The 7,221-nt window shown below is 33.2% G+C and overlaps 1 pseudogene; it reads left to right on the top strand.

Annotated features, from left to right (window-relative positions):
* The first annotated feature begins 517 nt into the window (after positions 1–517).
* Positions 518–1,242, top strand: LOC112398670 (protein BTG4 pseudogene; annotated as a pseudogene).
* Positions 1,243–7,221: the final 5,979 nt, after the last annotated feature.

Raw genomic sequence — 7,221 nt, forward strand, 5'->3', positions numbered from 1 at the left:
TCCCAAATTTCAAATATGCCTTTTGTCTTTATAATCCCATTTCTGGAAGCTTATTCTAAAGTTGTATTTACATGTATGGAAAATATGTGCACAAAAATGTTGATTTAAGACAATTTTTTAACTTAAAAATTTGAAATAATGAAATACAAATCAATAAATAATCGCTTCCTATGCCTCTGTGTTTGTGTGGGTGTTGCTTTCATAGACTGTAATAGCTATAGCTTCAAAGAAAGACATCTTGGCAGATGGAGACAACTGAGGGTTAATTACTTTCAAGAATAAATTTTTACAAATTTGAATATTGTACCATGTGCATAAACAACTTATTAGAAATGGGTTGGTGAATTTAAAACTGAATGATATCACCTCATAAATTTCAGGGCTAATGGATGGTGATTTTTTAAAAAGGTTATAGAGGTTTGGGTGAGAGTTGGAAAATCTAGTCTTCTAATTCTGGCCCACATTTTGTTGGGGTTAAAGAGTTTTTGCTGACATCCTCACAGATTTTTCTTGAATCATGAAAGATGAAATTGCAACAGTTTTCTTTGTCATAAGGTTAAGCGAAAAAACAAAATGAGTAAACAGCAAATAGAAGACTTTGTAGAACAGCAGATAACAATCTTGTTTAAAACATAAATAAGTCAGTGGTAATTGAGCCCTTCAATAGGTAAGGTTTCAGGTGTATCAAGGTAAGCAATTAGACTAAAGATGCCCTTCTATAAAAGGCCTGTGCTGAGAATGAAGTGATTCTTCTCACCTGGGACTTGCAAAGGAGCTGATCATATGTGTAGCTCACTTTGAAGTGGGTATGATGAGAAAAACCATCCATTTGTAATTGCTACTTTTAAAGGCAGGTGGGAGGAATGGGAACTCTCCCAAAAATCAGTTACACTTTTAAGAGAGCTGTGTTGGACTACTCCTATGGCATTTCTCCAGTGAAGAAAGTTGTAACAAATAACCTCAGATAATTCCTAAAGTCAGCAATCCAAAGAATGTTTATCAGGTTGAAAACTTGAGAGAGTTCTTTCAGTCTTGGTTCCAAATCCCCTAGGAAAAGAATATGGTGATGGCCATATGGGCCTCCTAGGAAATGCTTATCATGTGTTGCATAAGAACCCTATGGGTCATAGGTCTGCTGCTATACATAGAGTGGAGAGGTACCACTGGGTCAAGACAAAGTACGGTGGCTGGACACTTGGTGGGATAGAGCTCAGACGAGCAGCTGTATTTTCTCTAAAATGAAAATGAGTCTAAGATTGAGAAGCTCAAGAAACAGAAAAAATAACCACAACATGGAATAGGGTGCATGATGGTAAATCCTCTCATACAGATCATAACTGTCTTAATCTTAGTTCTTATTTAATTTTATATGAATTTTTGCATAACACTAATCAATGTACCCAACAAGGTAATAGAATAAAGATATTGAATTAGATGAATTATGAAAAGTAACAGTTTAAAGAAATGTACTATTTTAATTTTAAATACAGTATAAAGTGCTTATATAGTATGAAGTCCTTAGAATCAGTTAGAAATGTTTGGACAATGCATAAACATCCTATATATTTCAAATTAACAATGATTGAAATTCATTAATACAAATATATCTAGTAAGTCAAAGTGCTTTTATAGCTCTTAAAATTTTTGCCATGGTTACAAAAGATATGATTGCATATTGCTCTGAAAAATAGAATAGCACAACAAACAAAATCAATGTAAAATTATATATATATATGATCTTGTATGTAAGCTTGATTCTGGAAAAAACTTTTTCTGAAAACTAAAGAGAACATTTTTTTAAAGCCATAAACTTTTCATAAAGAGAGTTAGGAGAGCTGAACTCCTTCCTCATCTATGCAGCCTCGGTGCTTTCAAAAAAGCAATTTTATGTGTGTCACAAGGTCAACTGTGGACTGTAAAGTAGTAAATCCACATATTTCCAGCATAGTTTTATGGCAGAATTACATGCTTTCATAGGAGAAAAAGCAATGAAAAGGAGAAATGGCATCTGCTCAGCTTTAGGCCTGATTAGGGAAATTAGTTCCATCAACATATGTAAATGCCGATTACTTACCTAACAGAATCTTAGAGCAGTAAGGAAGCATAAATGTTAGCTTGTCTCGGTAGCATAAATGAAGCATAAATGTTAACTTGTCTCAGTAGTCTGGGCTTGGATACTATTCTCCTAAGTGGTTTACTCAAAATCAACGAACTACAGACAAAACTGAAACTTGAATATATGTTTTGTTATTTCTTAATGGACTAAGCATCTCTAATATTTGCCTGCTCGGTACCAACTTGTTTGAGGAACTGTCCCTATTCTACACGTGTTTCTGATTTTCTACCAATCACAGAACCTCAGATGCAAACAATCGTCTTAGGACTTAAGTTTTCACTTGGGGCATTTTTCTTTAGGGAAATTTTCTCAGTAGTGATTTATTGGGACAGTAGTCTATTTGAACTTAATCGTGTTATGCAGCGTCTTGAAGAAACTTCTCATGAGTCACAGCTATTGAAAACTGAGTCGACATCTTTGCCATTTTTTCTTGGTTTTGGGGTGAAATCTGAGTATAATCATTAAGGTTGAAATCAGGTATAGATTTTTCATAAATGCCTTTTGTCAGGTTGAGGAAACTCACTATTCCTGTTTTGCCTAGTGCTGTTTGTTGACTTTTGCTAAAAACCTTTTTTCTGCACATTTTGAGATAATCATATGGTTTTCAAGAATTTTTGTGTGTTCATGGAGGATATTTGTTTATAGTTTGTCAGGTTTTGGTATCAGGATAATTCTGGTCTTACAGAAGTATTAGAAAATGTTTGCTTTATTTGATTTCCTGAAAAAGTTTGTTTGAATTTACTTCTCTAAATGTTTTGTAGAATGCATGGTGATTCTTCACTGCATGGTTCACCTTCCAGTTTCTTTAAGTGTCAGCCCCCTAGCTTTTTAAATTGTCCTCAGTGGAAAAAGTAGTCTGAGTTACCTGGTCATCTGTTACAAAAGCACAAAAGAACTTGGTAGTGGCTCTTCTTTCTTGGTTGGAGATGCTGATGAAAGAAGTCAAATTGAAATTGACTCATCTCAGTACCTATAAAGGGAAGCAGAAATGCACAATATCCTCTTAGCTTTACCCCTAAAATGTGTCTAATTACCTGGATAAGTCAAGTGAAGGAGAAATATTCAAAATACTAAAGCACTGATTAATGATTACTAGAAATGCATAATATCACAGACATTTTAATCCATCAGTCATGGTAAAGACATGTAAGACAGGCGATTATATAAATCGTGTCCTCTCTTTGCCCTTGGTTTTTATAATGTAACCCTGAATTTATCTCATGCTTTTTTCTTCGTACTTGCAACACTTCTGTTCTATATACTGTTGCTACACAACATATTTTGGTGCTGTAAAACATTTTTATTATACTCATGGATTTTTTAAGGTCATCTATTGCATATAGCACATAGGAATGTCTTCTCTTAGATATACAATGTTTGGAACTTCAACTGGAAATAATCAATAGGCAACTTATTTTGCTCATCTCAAGATACTGAAAACCTGCCTTTGTGGAACTTGGGCTCCAATTTGTCCCAGATCATTCGGGGAAAATATGTATTGAAGAGTCATAGGCAGTTCAAGGCCATGAAGAGTCATGGCCTTTGTGATCAGACAATGATTTTCAAAAGGCTAATCCAGTGATGCACTTAATTAAAACCTTCAGTATAAATGGCACTTTAATTTTAAGTTTTCAAGTTTTATATCATTGATCCATTGCCTTCCCCTTTAGAGGAGAGAAGTGCATTACCCTATAAACTTCATTACACAGTTTTGTGAACGAGGAGTATCACTGATGGGCCACTGGTTTTTGTCATCTCACCATTGCTAGGAAGGTGTTGAAACAACTATTCCAAAAGTAATCTGAGTATATTTAATGTGGTCTTGAAGACTGAATGCTAAAACTCTTTAGCTAAAAAGTCTTAAAGAAACTTAACTGCTTATGCAGGGAATATTTTGTGATTACAGAGCCTTTGATAATCTACCAGGAGTTTATGTTACTTCATGCATTTCGATAAAGCATAACTTTATTAAGGTTTGTTAGTGTGATTTTCTTTTTAGTAAGTATATGTCTTAGTCAATCCAAAATTTTCTCTAAACAAATACCATTATAGTCATATTCAGTGACAAATATACGTGTTTGTCTTTTCTGCATTTTGAAACAGAATAATTTTATGATAAACATATTCAGTTAATGGATACTTCATTACTTCTACACATTGTAAATGCAAGTCTTGATAGGTTTCTATACTTTGACAGGCAAATTTCATTGCTTAGCGTAGCTCAAGTTACTATTAAAATATAAATCTATAATATATATCTAGATACTTTTCAGAGAATATAACTTCAAATTTTCTATGTTATGCTTCTCAAATTTCAAGATACAGAAGTCTACATAACCCTTCCTTAGAGATGTTGAAGAAACCATGTAATTTCCATTTGGAGATGATTCACAGTGCAGCTACTGAGAAAAGTCATATCCTTTATTGACTCTTTTGACTATGACTAATAGAGTAAGAAGAAATTTGATGAAAGGGACCTATAAATTTGATTACCTAAAATAGAAGAGTATTTCAGTTTGCATCTTTAAACATTTGTAGGAGTTGTTCAAAATTTCAGTCATTTTTCAGATTTTTGCATTATATTTATCTTATAAGCCCCTCTATATTAGAAAATTTAGTTGGCTATAATTTGAGAGACAGTAAAATAGAGTAAAATCCTTTAAGTTAATACATTAAAAGTCATACCTTGACACATAGTATATGCTTTGAGAAGCAATACTTGGACTACCCAAGCCTTTGCTCAAGATTTCCAAAATTATAGTTACAAATACTTAAAAAGTAGTATTTGGACATGCCTTCCCTATTATGCAATTAATCTCCTCTTTGACAAGAGACCTCTCAGGGATCATTCATAGATTTAACCATTAAGCCCAAAGAGGCCTACTGAGGACCATCACTTTTTAGTTGGTCATCCTGCTTTGTAACAACAGCTCTGTCATGTGGCCAGAATGAAATATGATTTTAGGTATGGGTTAGATAGGAGGGAGAAAGGAGTATGAATGTCTTGCAATGAAGTTTAGCCTAATGAACTTTAGTAAAAATGGGGGCTTTACATATGTTTCCTTGCTCAGTGGAGATGTCAGCTTTTGGCTGTGAGCTCACAACATATTTCCAAAATTATTATTGTGATGTTGTTATTCTTTGTGAATATTGATAGTCCTGAAGGTCCTAGAGTCAGGGAGTAGGGGATATGAGTAAAGGCAAGACTCAGGTATTCATGGCTCCCTAAAAATATTAATTATGTAAAACTTTTTAATATTTTACTTTTAGATTATTTATATTTTTATGAGTATCTAGATTAGTGTCTTTTTTTCCACTTCGTAAAAGGTGTAGTGAAGTGAAAACTGAATAGATTCTCTCAACTTCTAATTTTTCAGGCCAGATGAACTAGAGTTTATATCTAACTAGTACTATTATCCAGGAGGAAAAAAGGATCCAGAAACATAAAGTATGAAAGGAGAGGTAAAAGATGTGGAGTTATACATCCCCCAAATCCAAAATTCCCTAACATGTTGAATAGAAAAGCTTATGAAGAATATACCCAAGCTGTTGCCAATTGTTACCTCTTATGAGGAAACTTAAATTAAGGGTTGGTGAATAAGGGTTTATGGCAGTGTTTTGTTTTGTTTTTCATCTTTTGCTGTTAGAATACCTTTACAGTGAAAATATGTGTATTCTTCCTGAGTTTAAAAAAATGTAAAATATGAAATATAAATGTCTAGGAAAATAACAGCAATCATAACTATGAAAAGGATAGTGATCAGGATATTTTACATTCTTTAATTTTATACCCTTTTGTGTTTAATTTCTTTTTACAGCTAGAATGTGTTCATACATGTTTGCAGCACTTAATTTTTAATTCTTTTCCACTTGACATTGACAACTCAAGTTTCTTTCCTTCCATCTCTTCCTGTTTTTTTCTGTTTCCTTTCTGTTCACCTGTTAGCCTAGTCCTCCACTGTTACCCATCTCATGGATTAATAATGCCAGTTGATGCTTAGATGTGAGTTATATCTTAAGAGTATGGTAGAAAACAGTGGAGTAAGCTATTAGCCTGTAAAATTGTGTTCGACACACAGCCTTATGGAAGGTATCCATCTCATTCCTGAATTGGCTTATATTCTTGTTCCCAGAAAATTGCCTGTGAAAGATTTATATTCATCAGACCACCTTATATCTTAATGAGGAAATGTTGGCAGGTGTTAAGAATATTGTGTTTAGAATACACAATATAAAAAGTTTGCTTATAGATATTACATAGGCCTCAAATTTTCCACATTTTTTAAGATGTTTCTAGCATTTAGGACATTAGTTTAGCAGAAATAAACATAGCAGCTTAATGTGTATTTATACATTGGGAGATGACAAGTCAACAGTGCAACTTTCCACTTTTCTCAGGCACAATTAGGAATTCTCACATCTAAAAACATATCTGAGTAACTATTATAAATGGAAGAAAAGTCCATCTTTCTTAATAATTAACAATTTAACAAGAATGGTTTTTTGTATTTACCCTGTGAAAATACATTCTGAATGCAAATAGAATCATAAATTTTGTTAGACATTTTACTTGCTGCTTCTGTTTGAAAATAACTGCACAAATGAGCTCATCAAGAGACCATTCTTCTTATTCAGATTTCAGCTAAACTGTCAATGCTTTAGAGAATTTTTCAAGAAACTAGGTAAAACATCTCTCTCTTCTCCCTCCCCAACCAAGATACTATTTATCATATTATCCCCTAAATCCTTAAAAACTCTAACCACTATTCCATTATCTCCTTAATATAATACTTAAGCACCATAATAGTAAACAAAAATAACCTCTTTGTTTATTCCTGCATCTCCATTATCTATAATGATATCTAATATCAAGTAACTACCCTATAAATATTTTTGAATGAATACATTTTAATTATTGAATAAATACCAGCAAATGAGTAACAAATCTAATATTATTCTACTGGTGTATCGTGCCTTCACCTTTTCTAGATTATGTTTGATCAGAAAGAGAAGGGTAGGATTTCTTCCAATGCCAACGGAGATGATCCATGTTACGACTATTGCTGCGAATTTTCTCAGCCATATGGTTGGCAAATTCTGGCTTC

Source organism: Neophocaena asiaeorientalis, unplaced genomic scaffold, assembly GCF_003031525.2.
Source record: "Neophocaena asiaeorientalis asiaeorientalis breed wild unplaced genomic scaffold, Neophocaena_asiaeorientalis_V1.1 scaffold26, whole genome shotgun sequence".
In the NCBI taxonomy this organism is placed as follows: domain Eukaryota; kingdom Metazoa; phylum Chordata; class Mammalia; order Artiodactyla; family Phocoenidae; genus Neophocaena; species Neophocaena asiaeorientalis.